This window comes from Pinus tabuliformis, chromosome 3_2, assembly GCF_031772625.1.
Source record: "Pinus tabuliformis cultivar Carrire ecotype Pingquan chromosome 3_2, CPIR1, whole genome shotgun sequence".
Lineage (NCBI taxonomy): Eukaryota > Viridiplantae > Streptophyta > Pinopsida > Pinales > Pinaceae > Pinus > Pinus tabuliformis.
In genome coordinates, this window is record NC_142302.1 from 1,000,950,781 (window position 1) to 1,000,972,833 (window position 22,053).

Here is a 22,053-nt window from a genome sequence, read left to right on the forward strand (position 1 = left end):
TAGACATATGAATCTCGTAAATTATCATTAAAGTTTTTTTTTTAAGCCCTATCCCTAATTATATTAATTCTTATTATAATATAAATATTATTTAATTTGATGCTATTTGAACTTCAAACTTTCCAAAATATTATTATTTATTTATTTATTTTTACAATATAAATATTATTTAATTTGATGTTATTTAAAATTCAAATCTTTTCTATATATTATTTATTTATTTGTTTTTTTATACTTCTTATTGTAACATTATAACTTAAATTGATTTATTCTTCTTAATAATAATAATAATAATAATTCTTTTTAATGTTGGTAAAAAAACCTAAAAAATAAAAATAAAAATAGAATCAAAAATAAAAATAAAAATAAATTGATAAATACATATTTTTAGTCAAACTAGTTGTTTTTTCTAACGGCTAGTTAGTTTCTCTCTTCATCTTTTTATTTCATTGCTTGGATCTGATTCATCATCTTGTTTTGAAGATGAACCACACTAGTTGGTTCGAAAAGTATGGACGATGTTACTCCTATGTGATTTTTTCCAAAAGATTTTGTAATTATCATTATGCTAATAAACATACCTATTTTGAAATTTAAATTTAGTTATCAATAGGAACAAATCAAAGCATTATATTTATTTCCAAAATAATGAATATATTTTTTCCCTTTTAATTAAATCATTAATTAAAAAAAAAAAAATACCATATGAACAAGTGTCATATGAATGAGTTATGGTTTTCTTAGTACATGGTATTGATAAACTATGGTTTTAACCCATGACAAACTAAGAGTAAATTTGTATAATTAAAAATATTATTACATGTTTTTGAAAAATATGTATAAGTATTACTTATATATTAATTATTCTTGTTAATATAATAATAATAATAATAATTTTAAATAAAATATAATTTAATTTATTCTTGTGAATTTAAAATATATATATATAAATAAAATAAAATACACATTTTAATACTTATTATAAATTGATATTGTAAATATTTAACAATAATTTAATCTATATAAATATGTTAATAGAATTTATCTCTGCTTAATAATCCCTTAATTCTAAACTAAACTAACGACCTACCAAAGAACTTACAAAACCATATCAGATTTTATTTGTGGTTATATTCCCAAACAACATGTAAAACTTATATCAAACACATAAGAGCATGTTTTTGAATTTGTGAATGTATTTAGTTTATTATAAATAGTTAAGACATATTTGTTATTTGATCATATGATATTTGCGGAGTGAAAGATGAGTTAATATTATCGTACATTTATAAGTTAGAGAAGCCTCTTAGTTATAGATCAAGTCAAGTAAATTTTTTTAAGTTAAATATTGTGAATGGTATATTTTTGGATGGTTTTTTTTAAAGATGAGATATCTAACCTATGTATATAATCTTTCTAAATTAAAAAAAAATAATAATAATAATATTGTTCAATATTTTTATAATCATTATTTCTATATATATAATTTAAATAACAATAATTAACATGATTAAATTACAATCATGTAACTCACCATAAACATATATATAGTTAAATGCAACATGTATGATTTTATATTTGATTTTTTAAATGAATCTAAATAAATAGAAGGGGAACAATTGTCTTGTGACGTGTATGAAATGTCATGGGAAAGGGATAAGAGTATTAAGAAATAATTTTAATTCTATATAAAGTATATATTGTGCGCTGTATTTGTATAAATTTGAGTAGGGAATGTAAAATAATAATTATTATTAATTTTTAATATTAAATATAAATATGATAAAAATTAATAAAACGACTCATTTTTTTTAATAAATATGAATTTCATTTTAATTTAAAATTGATATTAATATAATTAATTGTTACCAATTGTTGGGTATTTGTCTATTTAAATGCCAGTAAACATCATGTCTAAATCTATATACTTAAAGAATATTAGTATAAATTTATATATTTATTAGGATTCCCTCCATAAATGCAGCGAACCATTTTTTTTGTTTTAGCTTTATTTGAGAAAGAAAAACTAAATTTTATCTTTAATATAGCTTAGTTAGACATATATTGTTATTCATTATCATTTTTCTTTATCTTATATATAGTTTCTTATGTTGTCCTATTCAACCAAGACACATTATCAATGCAATCTAACGAGAGAACCTCCCAAAATTTCTTGGTACAAAATATGCATTTCAATTGGTATGATATCTCTCTATTTGAACAGATTGTTGGATACCATTTAATTGGTTGAGTGGTCCATAGAATACAATTTGTGCTTATTATTATTTATCATGGTTTATATATTGTTGTACCCAAGGACACTTATAGGTCCAATTATGCATATTTAATGAAATATGCATATGTCATGGTATATAATAACCTCTTAAGGTTAGGTTCCCCTTAATCACACTTTCTTCCAACTAAAGAACAAATCACATTCCAAAATGCATTGTATATAGATGCATTAATCAAAGGATTAAATTGAAAGACAATTTGTACAATTACATAGTCTTATACTATAACATGTTCTTACAATCTTAACACTATTTCATGGGAACCTTTACCATTGCATAATACCTTAGAACTTATTCTAGGGTGGAACCCACCTATTTAACCCCGAACCTCTAATGAGGCATATAATTTCCCTTTGGATTTTTGCTATTGAACTAGTTGATATTTTGCCTCTCTTTATTTGTGAGTTACCTTGCTAGAGTTTAACATTTCCTCTTTTATATATGGATACTCACTTCAAAATGCATTTAATATTTGACCTCTATGGTATTCTAACCCAAGTCAAAAACATCACATATTCTCCCACATACATGGTAATTTTCTCTTTGTTTTTATCATAATTTATTTTATAGTGTTTTCTCCTCGAAGGTGTACGAAAAGGAAACACTTAAGACTATGGATGGAAAACATCCTTAACAATATAAATGGCTTCTAAACATTGTAGATCTACAGCAAATGATAGAAACAATACATGCCAAAGTCCTGATCTATGCCACAATCATAGTTAAACAACAAAATGAAATAGTAATAAATGTCGGTAACTTCAATAATCCAATGGAAACCAAATATAAAAAGAATAGATTTTATTAAATAACACCTATGAAGGGAACAAAAAAGTTTTACTAGTCCCCCTCTATGGGATGGGTTCTTGGCTATCCTCAAATGTCTTCAGCTTGTGTAGAGTCTCTCTCCTCTATAATGTGTAAACCCAACAAATAAATTGTTTGAGCTCAATGGGAACTCAAATGGAAGGAAAAATGGTGTGCGGCAATGATAATAATAAAAGTTACAATAGTGAGTGCAGCAATGAAAATGATCAAAAGTGAATAATGAATGGAAAATCCTTCTATTTATAACAAAATATTGAGTTATCCTCGAATAATGAGAAATAATAAAATATTATTAACAACATTCTAGGAATAACCACTTGGAATATTTTATTATATTTGGTTAGGAGGGAAAAAGTATTTAAACTTTTATTTAGAAATAATGAATAAATAAATGATTTATTTATCATCTCAAGAAATATGGTTAAGGAATAATACACATATAATGATTTATTTAATTATTCTTAAGGGATTTAGTCAAACTTGACAAGGAATAATAATTAATTACTGATTAGTTAATTATTCCTAGAGAAAAATAAGATAACTAATAATTTATCTATTTATCTATTTATTTTTCATAACTAGGTCAAATATGACAAGGAATATTAATTAATCAATGGTTTTATTAATTATTCGTAGAATAAAATTAAATAAATAGTGATTTCTTTAATTATTCTTCATGGGTTAATTATAAATTACTTAATAAATGTGGTTTATTAATAAATTTCTTAGAGTGAAAGCAATTTTACTATGGTAAAATTGGCCTTACATGGTGTACTTTGATCCATCTAGTAAATTAGGTTAGATGATCAATTTTTTGGTGATAACAGATTGCCCCCCAATGTACGAGTGCTAGGAGAAAAAAGTATGACCGGAGTATGTTGTAAAGACACAATCACTAGACAACAAAGTGGAGTCAGAGAGAGAGAGATAGAGACCAATAGAGCTTAAGTGAAAGAGGATAGAGATAGAGGGGTTGAGACCGATGCAAGTCTCCTTTTATGTTGTGGTACCGGATCTCAGTGAGGCAGGGGAGGCATACCTATACCCACCAAGATAACTTAGCACAAGAATAATAATGCACCTAGAAACATGAAGCTGAGCAAGAAAGTACATGCTGAATGGAACATGAAACGCTAGCATGAATGAGATAGAAAATAATACAATGTGTCCCATATACATAATGCACCTGGAAAAAACATGAGCCAGGACTGAATACAATATCATCTGAGTACATGAGATATAATGGCCCTTCCCTCAAAAAATGGGTGGGAGGGAGGGTAGAACAACTGAAGAAGCCCTGCTAAACAGGGAATGGCTCTACAAAAATCAATGGATCATATGAAGGAGATGTGCATGCTATGAACACTACGAGCGGTAGGAACCGATACCATCAAATATGCAGAACTACATCTAAGGCTATAGCATAATATGAAGGCATCTGGGCATGTGGGGGGCTACCTGAAGGGCCACCTCGTCATGAGGTCTGAAACATCTCACACACACCCAGGAATCACTGGTCCAATCTCCTGTATCACTTGACCATAAAGTGTATGAATCACGATCATGAAACAACCAAGTCAAAGGGAAATAATGAGTCCCTTTGCTTGATCCGAGGTACTGAACAAGAATGGAAGTTGGAACCAAGATAGACTGCTCTTTAGTCTATTATTTTGGAATAAATGTGTTGATGTTGACAGAATAGGGCCCGCCATAGGTGAGCTGATGAAAATCCTCAACTAAGGCGCGAGGGAAAATAGTAATGTGACTAATGGACTGACACCAGGGACAATGTGGAAAATGGGACAAAGGAATCAACAAACAAATTCCCTTGTCAGAGCATAAAGTGCATGGTTGACCTCGCAATGACTGACTCGAATCTGGAGGGGATGGGGGACAGTATGACTGGAGGCCAGAATGGGAAACACAATATGAATGGTACGTAAAACTGGATGGAATACCGTGACATGATATAATGGGATATGAAATAGACTCCATGGATGCAAAGGTGACTCATCATGGATGCTCTGAACAAGGGTGACTCGATGACGCTGCCACATAGAATAGGCCCGATGGAGACCATGAAAGCATGAGTAAACGATGGTTAATCATGACAAAAATTGACACGTGAAATAAAAAGCATTAAGGGGAGATGGTTCCTAAGGTAGAAGTGTCGCATATGAAGAAATTTGATTTTGAGAGGTGACGAAGTGACCCTTCTTGGTAAAATGACTTCCTGATGAGGTGTCTAATCATAAAAAACTAAAAAAGACCCATTATAGTACTCAATGAGAGCTTCGGAATGATGCTTAAGGTTCATTAAACTGAGCTACGGTTTGGTCGCAATGGGAAATAGAAAAATTGTGGGTTTTTTCTATGAAAGGGCATTTGCCCTCCATTTTGAGAGGAGGAGAAGGCACTAAATCTTGTAGAGATCATAACAGACAAACCAACCATTGGAATCTGGATCTAAAACTTTTAGGAAATTGGCCTTACTTGTCTAAATATGGAATTAATGCTTCTTGGAAAGATGGTTCCTAGTGAAGAATTAAGGGAAGCGGAAAACGAGAATGAACTACTAGAGGAGGTCTAGAATCATCCTCACCCACTAAGTCAAACATGGGGACTAGATGATAAAGTTGGTATGACATAGAGTAGAATATTTAGAGATATGGTATCAAACGTCTATGATATGTGATATGAATATGGCTCGCCGAAGAGGCTAGTAGGGAAAATTATCCAAGGAATGGGAGGATAATCGACCATACCTAGGTTCAGTGGGATCTAAGATGAGACTTATGTTAATCAATTGAGAAGATGGCCAGGGAAAACCATCATGCCCCGAAGCATGGGATATTGCCCGCAAACATATGTGATGGAGGGGATTGATCTGGTATGCAAAGGTGGGAATTATGCCCCTTACGAATGATGTAAGGTCCCAACCATAATGATGAGTGAGACAACAATGAAGGATACAATCAACATCATGATGATAAAGGTCATCGCTGATGAGAAGATAGTGAGGGGCCTGGTATCGAATACGTCATCGATCATCATGAGTAAGATGGGGGGAAAACTTCTGGGTTTGCAAATATGGAAGGAAGTACGCACGATGGTGCATATCATCCCAAGGGTAATCAGTGGTGGACATAGCTTCCATGATGCCTCATCAGAATAAAAGATGGGCAGACGGGAGGAAGACTGACTACCTGATGCAGAAGTGGTACTTGGTGCATCATCATGACAAAGAAGGTTCACATATGCATCATCTTAAATGGTAGACAACGAGCTATTAGATGGATGATCTATGGATGTTGAGACCTGGGATTATGTTGAAATATTTTCGACAGAAGCGCATGCAGAAACCTAAAAAAGGTTTGCCTGTGAGGAACTCAAGAATGATGACAGGTAAAGGATATGGCCCGTAGAGTCCATCATCTCGGCATCGGGGGGAGGGATCATGATGGTGGAACTAGAGTCCCCTTGTCCTAGTTTACTAGTGGTACCATAATCCACAGGTAGAGGAGTAGGTAATCCACTACAAGTGGTCTTGTATTCGCAAAGCGCCTCTAGGAAATCACGAAATTCGTCGAGACAAGGGCAACAATGCGAATAGCGACCATGATGATCGTATAAGGCACAAGGTTGATTTGTGCATAACATTCTGAGTTTCTTGGCTAGGCCCAGTAAGGTAATTTGGACCTCATGGATATTTGACTCAGGGAACATTTCATGGACCGAAGGTTTGAGATGAAGAAGTTCAGGACAATTATTTGCAGTGTGCCCAACAACTTTACACAAAGAAAATAGAGGTGACATCTTTCGGACCTTGGAGGCTTGAGGAGCCTTGTCCTTAGGTTCTTTCCTCTTGGCATTCCCCCCATATCCAAATGCTTTTGCAACAAGAGTGGGTTCCTATTGAGGTTGTGATGGAACTGGAGCAGCGACAGGCATCGTAGGGACCAGTTGAACTGGGGTCAAAGAATGATAAGGTCTTAACTTACCAGGTGGGGTGCTTGCAAGGGGATAAATGTACCATACAAGGATCCCGAAAGTCATGTTAGGGAGGCTAACGAAGCCATGACAGTGATAGAAAAAATTCCTGGAGGAGGAAACAAGAAAGATATTTGGCTTGCGGGTAATTCCCTCGCAGAACAAATCCTAGATGGTTGAGACCTGGAGGAACAATTCTTGGTGGGAACATAGGAGAGGCACCCACAAACGGAGGAGGTCCTGGGGGTGGATCTGGATGGCTCGGCTGAGAGGGTAACAATAGGGTTCTGAGGAGTTGGTTATTGATCAGATGTACCAAACTACTTGAGAGCAACCCATGACACTTATAACATGCAAACACTCAAAGAGCTAGGCTCAAAGATGAGAGGGGGAGGACTAGGGAAAGCACCCAATAGTGAGGAATATTTGTAGACTTTGAGTGAAACACCAGTGGGAGGACTTGAAGACTTCTTATCTAACATTGAAGAGATAATTGACTCAGGGGAGGTCATGAATGCCAACTCATAGTATGTCAACTATTCAATGGTAATGATCTTCCCTTCATGGGGGAAGCACATCTTGTGAAAAACCATAGATGCGATGACTAACATGGAATATGTTTAACTATAACCCAAGAGAATGTTGTAATCTAGAGGGGCATCAATAACCTCAATGCCTACATGGATAGTCTTGCCCACAAGAGTCACTAGACAATTTTGATACATGCCGAGAGGCTTGGAGGAATGACCATCACAAGCATGCAAAGTGATGGTGGATGGGGACAACTCAGGTGACTTAAATTGTTTCCACATGGTAGCGGACATCACACAGGTGGATGCACCTTTGTCAATAATGCATTGGGAGGTAATGGCATAACAAACTCAGACTGGTATCTAGAAAGAAACAAATGGAGGTAATGAGGGATGTTCTAATGTATCAACTGGGAAGAGGATCAAACGATCATCAGAAGGATCTACTATGCCCAAAGAAGTTAGTAGAGATATCTTTTGAGATGGGAACAACTGGAGGACTTCCAGCATCGACATTGAAACAAGTGATTGTGCCAATTTTTCTACTATACTATATGTATGGCCAGCTCGATTGGAAGCCACGTTACAATGTAATGGTTCCTTGGGGATCTTAGGAATTTACTCAACTTTAGGTTGAGGGATCTATAGCAAACCATTTAGTGTCGTAAGAGGCTCAGTAGATGCTTTGGTTTTGGATTCACTGGCAAATGAAGTCGATGGATTGTCATATTGATGCGACTAAGTTTGCAAGTTGATATTGGAGGTATTAACCTCATCACAATTCATCATGAGGATTTGGTAGTCACTAGGACCAGAAAGTTGGGGGCCATGGGCTGCTTGACCTGGATAAGGTTGAGAAACAACAAATCCTTACTAAGGGAAAGGATTTGTAAGAATTGTCAGTTGAGATGGGGTTGTTGGAAACAATACTGAGAGGGGGGTGAATCAGCATTAGTCAAATCAATAACTTTTTCATTTCATACTCAAATTTATATACGCTACTTCATTGAAGGTAACTCGCGTGTACACACAACTGTCTTTAAAGCAACCAGTGTATATCCAAGAAACTTATGATTCAGTTAATTCATCATATGTTGATCTTTAATCAGTGCATCAGTACTTCATTAACCATATAAACAGTAACCATGTGCAGTAATAACAGAATAAAACATCTCACATAAGCAAAACACATGTGTTATTGGGAAATCTAGTGTATATACAGAGTTGCTAGTCCCACTAAGACGGGTAGCTATCTTAGAAAAAAACAGATTAAAGTCACTTGTTTTTCCTTTACGAGAGAGAGATGAGAAAGAAGCAGAGAGTACCAACCTTAGTCTTCCACTTGGATCCTTGCTTGTTTCCTTTCCCCTTTGATGGAATCTCACCATTGCTTCCTTACTTGTCCCACTTCAAAGAGCACCTGCAGATTCACAACAGCATAACACCATCAAAATCATAGAGATCTTTCACTGTAAACAATATAGGATCAGATATATATTGACCATACAAATGCATATATCAACACAATATTTAGAGATACACAAGAATATGGAGGAAAAATCAAATAGCTTTATTAGTAACAGTAGTAGAAGAAAGGATTACAACCACTTGGTCTGACCCAGCACCATCCTCCTAGCTTGAAAGCCCTTTCACCTTACACAAAGCAAGATCACCCAACTTCAAAGACAAACTAGCAACACCTCTTTGCAAATTACCAAATTCCAACCTCTGGATCTCTGGGATGAGGGATCCATATATAGATATTTTCAGGGGGGTGAGTCAGCTTCTAAGATTTTGTGTCATCTCTCTGATAGTTCTTGGTTCCACTTGGATATTTCATGATCTCTTACTCATCCTTGGGCGAATTCAGGGAGGCAAGTGTCAAATGAGCAACTTCTAGAAGATTCTTAGGGTCTCCACTTAGCAAACTGCTTGTGCCATTTGTCTGCTCTCGCTCATCGCACCCTACAGAAGGGCTTTTCAGTATGCATCACACCTTTTGCATGTGGCAGGTGAGATGCATCGCACCCTTTGCACTGGGCAGTCTGTATGGTCCTTCTTTTACCAATCTGAGTGGTTTCTCATGGAAAACTTCTGGGAGATGATGTAATCAGCTGACCTTGCTCCTTTAGGGTATGAAACAACACTTTTAGGGACTTAGAAGACCTTGGTTTATGGACATATGTGATTGGGTTTGCAGTGCCCAAATATGTCTATAACAGTTGCCCCCTAAAGCATGAGGTCATAAATCTTTTGATGTCAGGTGAAATGCTTTATAATGAGGATCCAAGGTTTTTCACATTGGAAGGTGACCTGTAATAAGATACAATACAATACATTATCTTCATAATATTTTCATGATCTAGCTGAGGCGGGCTTTCCCATGCTCAGCTTGATAAATTCATTTTCGTGTACATAGGACAGACAACCGTCTGTGTGCAGACTGATGATTCCGGTAGAGCCATCATCCCTCAGTTTGGATGATTATCTGTGCAGCAATGATGTACATTTGATGTCTTTATTTTCCTGGTTATATCACAGCCCGGATGGATGAAACTAGATCCGGGGTCTTCAAAACTCATTCGATCTTCGCCTGAATGTACAAGTCGATCCATGTGAAAAAGATGTTTTGATGTCAAACATGGAAGGATCTCACCTGATTACTAGCCGATGATGTAAGTTGTTAATAGGTGCAAGAGGAATCACCGATAATGATGATGACCCTCAAGGTACTACAGTAAAATTCACGTGGTGCGAATACATGAGTCGATGTCGAACACCACGCAAAATCTTTTGGTCGAAGGCCATTAATGTAAACCTGTCGTTGGAAGTGAGAAACTTGCCATTGAGGCATGTAAGCTTCAGAGTACTGGAAGGGTTGTCCCTAGGTCGGCTTCTTAGATAATGAGCTGATGTCGACAACAAGTGACCCATCATAGGAGGGCATTAATGGATCCCACATCTACGACACGAAATGGAGCAAATGATTTTGTAGAGTTGAAAACGATCTGATGATACAAGGTTCAGGATGGCGGTCATGAAAGAATGAAGCATGAAGGTATTGTAGCGAATGAGACACAAGCTGGGCAAGTGAATTCTTTAAGCGACTTCTCTTGAACATATCGGTGACACTGAAATGGATTGGTAGCATTAACCCCAAAAGTGGATGGTACGGTGGACCAATGGTGATATGACCGATGAATGGAATAACCCAACCCGACTCAATGATGGCAATCGAGTGAAAGTGTCATGTTCAAGAGTGACCTGCTACCAATAAAGTTTCTTCAAGTTTTCTTCCTAATTTTCCCTAGTCATTTCAGACTAGTACCTCTTTATTTTTGTCACGCTTGAGGAGGATAACATATTCTTGTTGTATAATTTTCCCTTCGGGAAAACCCGTCGCTATGTCTTAACGAGCCTAGCGACACTGAAACTCGTTCTTGTCTGAATGGACAAGTTTGTCGCTATTGTTTTAACGAGTTTAACGACAAGGATAACTCGGTCCTTTTCAATTTTAGAGAGTCTGAAAAGAGACGGAAAGAAAACTCCAATATTCCTTTTTCATAATATAATCCCTTAAGTCCGAAAAAGTATAAAACAATGCGAAAGGGATGACTTTTTGATAGTTTTAACGAGCCGAACAAGACAAACGCTCGATCTTTTTGTGTAATAATCCCTTAGGTCCAAAAATATTGAAATCTAGAGGAGGGATAGTGCTTCCAATCACTTTAATGAGCTGGAGAGGCCAATTGCTTGGAAATCTTTTCATATTTTACGAGTTAGATGAAAAGAGCTTAAAGGAGACTCGTTTTTTGAGGAACGAGTGATGTTTTCAGATAGCAGCGAGTTCCAGGTAAGGTTTGGAACTTTCCAATCACAGTAGTGTAAAGAAGGTGGCTAATAGGATCACTCATTGTAGTTGTTCCTCAAAAAGGGGTAAAAAATCAAATGGAGGTGAATGATCGGCTAAAACATAGTGGAGGTGATGGTAAGAACACGACCAAGGCTCAAAAGCTGATGATAATCATTCACAATGGTTATTTACAGGAGGTGGGTTCATTTTTTAATGAGCTTAAACTCTGGTGGAACATATGCTCATTGCTAGGTCTAATTTTTAATGAGCTTGAACTTCACGTAAAACTGCTCGTGCCAATCGTATAATAAGGATGTCTCATCGATAGGTTCATTTTTAGGGAGCTTGCACAATTCGAAATTATGCTCCGACTCCTTTTATTATGTAAGCTAGGAACAACCAATCCTACGAGTTTAAAGGGTTAAGAATCTACAAACTAGGAAAATAAATGGTCGCTTTTCACTTTCACGCAAAAAGGTTTGCATGCCCCCAGGTGTAGCGAAGTAGAGTTTCCCAGGTTACCCATCAATTTGCAGACAAAACATTTATTCTATCGGGAAAGGCCTACCTTTTCCAAGTTACCCTTCAATTTGTAGACAAAACATTTGTTTTATCGGGAAAGGCCTACCTTCTGACAGAGGTATCTTATTCCGGTCTAATCCCATTTTCCTAAACGGACAGGTGTGTCAGACCAGTCATATATCCTCTGCAGAAACCTACCTTATACCTGAAGTTTTCCTGCTGAAGCAGACCAGGGTGCATACCCCCTGGGTTTCAGTCATGACCACTGAATCACTCGCGCTCATCAGGTGGACAGACTACAGATTGATGGGACATTCCTTGCGCAAAAAGACCAGTTAGGGATGGAATCTGACTATTAGCTATGTATGAACCAGGGAATGAAAGATGGTCTACGAGTTGGACCACTCTACCTTCATGTGGAAAACACATTACTCGAAAGAGTGAGGATACAATGGCTCCCATGCTATAAATATAGTCACACCCAAGGAGTAGATTGTAATCTAAAGGTCCTTGGACTACCATTACGTTCAGATAAATGGTTTTCCTTCTCGAAGTTATAGGCAAACTTGGAAGGATCCCTAACGGTCGACTGGTTCCTTTATCGAGCTTGTCAGATTTCGCATCTCAGGCAAAAGCGATGGCGAACCAAGTGCTTTTCAAGCAGTTGAGGAAAGGATACTCACATAAGCCCCTTCATCTATGATGGTACCAACCATGACCATTTTGTAAGTTTGCACTATGATTCGAAATGGTACATTAGATGGTAAACAGGGTCTGCCTAGTAGATTCCAATTGAAGGAAACGACTAGGTTGCTTGGAGGTGGGACCAAATAAACGGTCAGATACAACTCTGATGAACTTCCTTCCTACAGTAAAGGGATGGGCATATTTCCCCCATGTTCATCAGAGTCTGTGTTTACAAAGAGAATTTGAATGGTGTCATTCTCATTCTCTTTGGTGATTGTATCATCTGAAGGTAAATCTTCTGAAGCCAAGATGGGGTTGACTGTCGTCTTGACCTGTTGACTTTGGTTCAATGTGAACTCAAAGGTTTTATCTTCAATGATAGGTGCTTCGACTGACACCAAAGGTGGGTCAGTTAGATTTTCAACTAGCAATGGATTCGGTAAGAGTTTCTTGTATCCAAGAGGGAGTCGTTGCGGTAATGCAGGACAATTATCCAAGACTCTTTTAACTTCGTCCAGGAAGGGACAACAGTGGAGGGAATGATCACCTTCACATAGTCTGCAGGGAAATCTATATTCCCTCTTTTTCTCGTGACTTTGCTTTCACTAGTTGACGGTGTACTTTCAACATGATCGTCAGAGGTTGACGACACCGGATTGTGCAAGCGGGGAGACCAGTCCCTTAGGATCTGTAGGATGCAAGGACAATCTCGGTGATAGTGGTCTCCTTTGTAGATGACACATAGAGATTTAGGTTTGGACGGTGCAGTGTGTTGATTTTCACTAGACGATGCACGGTTGCCCGTTTTTGCCATTGGCTCCTTCTTCTTCTTCTCCTTCCCTTCTTCTTCTTCTCAATTACTTGGTTCTTAGTTTTACTATCTTCACCAAGTGAAGAGGAAGAAGGAGAGGGAGAGACAAATTAAGTAGAAGGTTTGAGGGGAACTCTGGTATCATCTAGTTGTCGATTCAATTGTTTAGGAATCACGATGCTTTGAACAACAAAGGTCGAGAAAAGCCATACCGGCAGTCCAATTTTCAATCCAGGAAGGGACAATGTGGCCATATGAGGTGCACCAACATCTCCCCAAGAGGAGAAAGGACAAGGATTTCCCCCAAGGGGAAATCCTTGGTTGGTGGACTCCATTTTCTCAACCTAAGACCAACGTGGGAACAGTTACATTATTCCAATTAAAATAAATTTTAGACGCTTTGACACCACTTGCTTTTTCAATTTTTAAGAGTCGAGAAAAAGCTAAAGATGACTCTAGTTGCCTTCTACTTTTAATGAGCCCGAAGTGACAAGTGCTCAGATGGACCTTTTCCTTTAAGGAGTCTGAAAAGGAACGAAAGAGACTACTTTGGAAATCTAGATAGAGGGATTACCAAACCAGTCGCAATACTGCAGAATACTTTTTATGGTACGGCAATCAATCTTCCCGAATGTTGTGTTTAGTGCATTGTGATCGATAGGTTGGCAAACATGACATCCTAAGGATAAAGAATATAGCCTATTGTGGTCTCCCAATATATACTCAATGGTACGTGGGAGCACAAGTCCGTACTGGCACTTGTCATCTCAAAGAGGAGGAATCACCCAACCTATGATGAAAGTGATAGTTACCAGGCTTTACAATGTCGGAGTACGTCTCGAGCCTAGACTTCTAAATGTTGTGCGTTAGGTTCCAAAGCATTTTTATGTTCATTGAATTTATTTTACAGTTGATATTTCTTAAGAAGTTTGCCTTTAAGGTTCACCACGTGATGTAGATATACAAATCCACGATGATAAACAGTCGTTTAATATTCTTTTTGCAATGAAAATCCTAGCTACTAAGGAAAGAGAAATGAAATCCTTTCAACATAGAGAAGAAAGCACACACTAGATGCACTGTCCTAAATCAAAATCAATAAGCAGTCTAAATGCAAATGCACATGCATGTATTTTTTTCCCTTTCTTAATGTGTGAATGACAAAAAGAATGCTAGGTACAAATCTGAATTATTCCTCCTTTCAAAGCGACAGTACTAACGATTTTCTTTTCAAAAAATGAAAAGGAGACAAGATGACACTTTACGATTTTGAATTGAAAACTGCTTTCGACACTTGAAATACTACTAATTCAGATCAAATACAAGAGTAACAGTGTAATCGACTATCAAAAAGAGAAGGATTCTTTTCCTTGACTGAAAACGACACTTGCGACACTTTCAAATCAAAAGATGACAGTTCGATTAAGTTACTATTTAGTAAATGAGAACTGTGAATGGCGAAAAATACACGAAAACATTCACAAATATTTGCACAATGGAGGTTGGATGATGCAAAGAAAGGGGGTTTCAATAGTGGTCTACTGATCACAGATAGAAAAACTCCTAAATAAAGCTGAAGAGGGTGAAGAAAAAACCAAAATTTGGAAGTAGATCTAGTCTTGTCTGATCATCGCACTTATAACACAGGGAAACAGGGATGCATCCCACCTACTGCACATGGGAGGTGCGATGCATCCAGATTGCCAAGAAGGCAAGGTGCGATGGTCCAGGGACAAGACTTTAACTTGGTTTTTGGTCACAGTTTTCAGCCTAGTTCAGGGATTTAGGCTGAGCAAATGATAGTTAGTAACTACAAAGTATAGGGGCTGATCTAATGAGGTTACTCAAGCTACCTCTAGGGCACTTAGGATGTTTGCAAGTCAATTGTTCAGTTCATAAACAAACCCGGAGATTGACTAAAGCAGCATTGATCTACTTTGCACTTGCATAGCAAATGCAGTTCGAAGGCTAGCTGGCTTAACTTCAGGCTCCGTCTATGGTTTATGAATCAAACAAATAGAGACAAGCAATCAAACTAATCGCTCCCCAGCGGAGTTGCCATTTTTTTATTGGGAAATCTAGTGTCTATTCAGAGTTGCTATTCCCACTAAGACGAGTAGCTATCTTAGAAACAAACGGATTAAATTCACTTGTTTTTCCTTTACGAGAGAGAGATGAGAAAGAAGCAGAGAGTACCAACCTCAGTCTTCCGCTTGGCTCCTTGCTTGTTTCCTTTCCCCTTTGATGTAATCTCGCCACTGCTTCCTTACTTGTCCCGCTTCAAAGAGCACCTGTAGATTCACAGCAACATAATACCATCAAAGCATAGAGATCTTTCACTATAAACAATATAGGATCAGATATATATTGACCATACAAATGCATATATCAACACAATATTCAGAGATACACAAGAATATGGAGGAAAACTCAAATAGCTTTATTAGTAACAGTAGTAGAAGAGAGGATTACAACCACTTGGTCTGACCCAGAGCCATCCTCCCAGCTTGAAATCCCTCTTCACCTCACACAAAGCAAGATCACCCAACAATGTCTTCAAAGAGAAACCAGCAGCACCTCTTTGCAAATTACCAAATTCCAACCTCTGGATCTCTAGGATGAGGGATCCATTTATAGATATTTGCAGGGGGGTGAGTTAGCTTCTGGGATTTTGATTAGTGTCATCTCTCTGATAGTTCTTGGTTCCACTTGGATATTTCATGATCTCTTATGCATCCTTGAGAAAATTCAAGGAGGCAAGTGTCAAATAAGAAGCGTCTAGAAGATTATTAGGGTCTCCACTTAGCAAACTGCTTGTGCCATTTGTCTGCTCTCACTCATCGCACCCTACAGAAGGGATTTTCAGTATGCATCGCACTTTTTACATGTGGTAGGTGAGATGCATCACACCTTTTGCACTGGGCAGTGTGTATGGTCCTGCTTTGACCAATTCTGAGTGGTTTCTCATGGAAAACTTCTGGGAGATGATGTAATCAGCTGACCTTGCTCCTTTAGGGTATGAAACAACACTTTTAGGGACTTAGAATCCCTTGGTTTATGGACATATGTGATTGGGGTTGCAGTGCCCAATTATGTCTATAACAACATGAACACCAAGGTTTAAGGTGGAAACCCAATGCGGGACAAAAACCACCTACTATTGTCTTCTTTTAATACAAGAAAAACTTTTTTACAATCTTGTACTAGTGCAGACTCATACCAGTACGTAGGCACCCACCTGGAGAAGGCTACAACCTTCTCTCATTCTCCATCTTCTACTGGAAGGGAGCTACAACCCCCTAGCTCTTGTACTAGCCGATCAGTTTACTAGTACGTAGGAGCCAACCTACAAAAGGCTCTAGCCTTCACTCATTTTCCAGCTGCTACTGGAAGGGAGCTCAAACCCCCTGGCTCTTGTACTAGTTGATATGTTTACTAGTACGTAGGCACCGGCCTACAAAAGGCTACGACCTTCTCTCTTCCTCTGGGGACCACGTTTCATAAATTTTTAGACTAGATACTCCTGGAACACAACACCACAATCTAAAGGTTGTGTTTCATCCAATTTTCATAACGGACCCATCAACAACATTGAAGCTCAAAATTAACACCGCTACAATATAACCAATCATTGAAAACCTGTCATCACTGAAGCAAATCAAAATCAATCAATCAGAAAATTTAGAACACTGTCACCAAAACACAGTTACTAGAACATAGAGCAAAACCCAGAACTTTGCATCAACAACTAGAAACAACTGCAACTTCAAACATCATATTTCATATTGTATACGCTACTTCAATGTACTGAAATAGCGTGTATACACACTTTTACCAAATTGAACCAATGTATAGATCTGCAAATACTAACTTAAAACTTCATAGCCATTCCAGACTTCAGTCATACCAAGATCATAACATTTACAGAATAAAACATGCTTAAGTAATCAGATCTGGCCCAATCAACATTAGATCATTCAATGATAAGTCATTTCAGTTCTTATGATCCTGATCTAACATTGTATCTAAGGTGCACAAAATATTTCATATCATCTCATAACCATAGCCCCTGCAACATAACATATACTTCAGATAGAAGTATACCTTAGAAACTCATTCACTTGCACACCCTAGCCTAATGATTTTCTCCTCCTTATATAGTTTTTGGCCTTTCTCAATGCACCAGACCAAAACCACTTAGGACCCATGGTATTCTTGGGTGGGATCAAATAGTCATTACTCTACTCAATACTGTGGGCTAATACCATGGTATTGACCCCTGGTTTTGTCTCCTCTTGAATTTTCTTGATTTTCCAACATGTACGCACTTTTCCTCTTGTGAGAGTGCATGTATACGTATACGCTATTTTTGTTCTATGGACCTGTGTGTACACGCTACTTGGACAAAGTGAACCAGCGTATACTTCTTAAATCACTCTCTTTCTTCAATCTCTGTAATCCTTTGTTGTTAACCTGTTGCACTGTGAACTGTCATCTATGTGAGTTGCCATCAAGGACACAATGTGTATCATAATGCCAAAAATCTCCCCCTTTGGACTTGATGGAAACCATGTTGGTGTTGTTTACTACAGGTTGTAGAAACTATTAGAGATAACAAGCAACACCAAAATACTCTCCCCCTTTGACATCAAGGGAAAAGGGTGGACCAATCCATTCTCCCTATTTGATATTGATTATGTTGTCGATGCTCACCTTGAGTACATGCAGAGTGCAAAATATATTTTTCAAAAGAATAACATGACCCTATAACTCAACTAAGTGAGTATGACTTCCCTAAAACCAATGAATCATACTTACATGAATCACCCAACCAAGTGGGGATACACCAAATTTGACTCATCCACCCAACTAAGTGGGGATATACCAAATGTTTATACATGACTGAAATAGAAATTGTTACATCATCCTTCCCATGCATAGTGGGGTTACAAATTAGGTATTTTCATGACCTTTACATCAGATGATATACATGAAATTTATAACAAGGACCAACAATCCAAACAAGACCATGATAGTCAGCAGCAACTATCATACACCATATATCATCTACACCATTAGCATCTATCAGTGGCATCAAGATCAATAGCTTGTATATGTTCATCATCAAAAGAGTCACCTAAATCAAACAACTATGTGGATTATAAGTATCGTCATGTGCCAAGGTATTCTAATATAATGCCAACAATGCATTATTAGAGACATTTTCTCCCCTGCCAAATATTCACTGTTAGATCTGATCATTGCAAATATCAGTAAGAATTATCAAAGCATCATCATCAATCAAGTATACATCAAGTCATCAATAACTTATGAGGGCCAAGATCACTTCTACATATTATCAGCAGACTGTAATCATCATCAATCAGAACAGAACAGATATTTGATAATTGACTAAACCATATCAGACCCATTTTTCTGAGTCTGTCCCACTACTTTTTCTTGAAACCAACATATATGCGACTGTGTAGCTTCGAACTTACGTATATACGCGACTTGTCTTCATGATAACTACGTATGAGATTTAGAAAATTGAAGTTTCACACTTTGAACTCCCCATGAGTTTGTTATGTCTGTATGCTATGCTATGCCACATCTTTCTGGTTGTACTTCCTTCTTCTTCTATACCTTGGAGTGTGATGATGTTTTCTCCTTTTGGTATGTTGGCCGAAATTTGCTCCTGCATTCCTTTGCTCTACGTCCAAGCTTGTTACATGCATAGCATATTACATGTTTCATATTCCTTCTATTGCAATCAATAGCTTTGTAACCAAAAATATTGCAAGTAAAGAAATATCCCTTAGAGTACCTGGAAACTAATGATCTTTCTGTGTGATGGTCTTGATCCATTCTACTTCTGCATCTAGGTGCAACATGTCCAAAATTATGACATTTAAAACATTCAACATTTTTTGTCAGAGAACATAAACAATTATCCCTTTCATACTTAGGTGGAAATGTTTCTCTTTGAAGTATTTCTTTCCTTGGTTGTTGATGGGGTTGACCTCTTATCTCCTTGTTGAGAATTTCAGATTTTGCATTGGAGTTCCTTACCTCATCTTGTGAGCTAGATTCACCTTCATGAAAACCAAGACCAGTCTTTATAATAGGCGAACGCTGAACTTTGATGATTGCATCTAAAGTTTTCAATCCTTTAGCAAATCTAAGATATAGAGTCTTTGTCTTCTCAAGTTATTTTCTTAGACTTACTACTTCACATCCTAACACTTCATTATGTTTGTCCCTTTTAGTGATTTGATGTGTCATTGTGTTTATGACTATATCCTTTTCCGCCAAACTGATTTTGAGTTGACTGATTTCTTTAAGAAAATCTTCCTTTTCTAAGGAATCATTTTCATATTCCATGAGTAGCTTAATCTCTTGATCGTATTCATCACTATTAGACAAGCCATCAATATCATCATGAGTATAATAACTTCTATTTCCTTCTACATACATCTTTCCTTTGACATGAGGGCATTTAGTAGGCATCGCGCTCCGCCTGGGCCTTATTAGTAGCCTCCTTCTTTCTCTTTTCAGCCAGTTGAGTCATCTTTAGCTTGGCCTCCTCATTCTTTCTCTGTGCAGTGGACTTGCTTCCTCCCACTGCCAAGTCTATTATAGCATGCCACTCTGTCAAACATTGATCAAGTACCGCATCAATGGTGTCATCCATTGCTAGGTAAGGCAAGTCGTACCATTTCTAGCAGGGTCCTTCCGTGCCCTGATGGCTACATGATGGAAGTCTGATTTAAATTCTACGTAGCCCTGCAGGTTGGCGTACACTGTAGGCGACAATTGCAATTTGCAATTGATGGCCATGTAGATGTTCATCACCATCAAGATCTAGAATATCTTGCTGTCCTTGACTCACTGCGCGTCCTTAGTTTCCCACAGCAAAGCATTCTTCACTGCTTCTGGGAGGTCTGGCATGACCAAAGGGAATTAGCTATCCTCTGGAAGATCTCATGCTACCAGCACAACTGATAGCAAGAGCCACGCGTAGTGGAACCTCTTGCTAAGCTCCTGCACTTCACGATGGTTTGCTAGGAACTCTCCACGAAGGTAGTCCAACCAATTGAACTGGACTCCTTCTGCGCACTGGGCTGCTAGCACAATGACAGGTGTTGACACCTCATCGGTATGAAACTTCCTCATCACCTTCCCCACTAAGATCCGCATAGCTACCTTTACAGCAGGGTCATAGATGTTGGATAAGGCATATCCGCGTGGCTTCTTCACCAATTTAAACTTTTCTTTCATAGACTCCATGAGGGCCTTCTCACCACCTTTTCCGCCAAAGATCATGGCCAGATTCTCTCCTGTGTAAGGCAGTCATGTTATCATATGAATAAATCTATCCATGATGGGTATTGGCTCCTCCATCCATAGACACCCATCATGCACCAAGCACAACATCTGCTTGATGACCAATACTATCACCAGGGTGTGGTTGTAGTGCAGTACCCAAACCAAGTTGAGAAACCCTACCTTGTCTACTCTTCTGAGCCACCTCTGCAGCTCCAATGCGGCCATTCTAGCGTTTTTATCGATGATGCGATGCATCAGCTGCTCAATCGCCAGGTGTGGGAACTTCTCGTGATCAACCAAGTCCCAATCCTCAAGTTTCAATAGAGGAACTCGCCCCAATCACAATCCTTCGAAAACAATCTCATTCAGTAACAGGGGGGTTTGCAAGGGGGTCTTGCTCTCATCGATGTCTTTCGGCACCTTGGTCTTGGCCTTATCCGAAGGGACATACTAAGGCAACTGGGTAATAGGGTCTGCACCCTGGGCTTCAACGTCCTCCACTTCGACTCCCACATCCTCATCATCCATTATGATGTCTTTAATGTCTTCCTCCTCCAGCTCCAAATTGATGGCTTTGCCCTTCTCCTCTGCGGTGGGCTTCGATGGGTTTCTTCTTCATGATGCACAGACCGATATGGTAGTTTGCTTGCCCTTTTTATCCTTGGCGGTCTCCTTGGTGGGGGTCTTCTTTGGTCTCAACATCCTCGATGATTTGGGGACTTTGGCGACCTCTGGAGCAGCTACTTCTATCTCCATCTCAATTTCCAACACCAACTCATCTACTTCGGTGTCTATAGCTTCTGTGGGTGTCGACATAACACTTTGCAACAATGCTCGTGACGTCTCTGGTAAGTTTTCAAAAGTTGGGGTCTCCTTCAAAGCCTCAAAGAATTCTCAGTTCATGTGTGCCTGAGAGCTGAACAACTCAATTCTTAAAATGCCAAGTGTTTTTCATTAGATAGCCACTTGTAATTTATAGGGAATTTTGAATTCAAATCGGACCGTTCCCCTCAAATTCGGTTCATTAATGTTGGATTTGCAGCAGATCTTCAAGGATCTGACCCATAAAGTTCGTCTTAAATGTCGGTCGCCCTCTCCATTTGGCCGCATTTCTACCTTCAAATCATGAATAGTGACTTTAATAGTCACTTTCCAACCAACCTGCACGATTTCTCCCTGGGTAGCGTAGCTCCCTTCGCATTCCTGTGA

At 37.9% G+C, this 22,053-nt stretch overlaps 1 pseudogene; it reads right to left on the bottom strand.

Moving 5' to 3' along the window:
- Positions 1–21,660, bottom strand: part of LOC149183985 (serine--glyoxylate aminotransferase-like) — an 88,267-nt pseudogene extending 66,607 nt beyond the window's left edge.
- Positions 21,661–22,053: the final 393 nt, after the last annotated feature.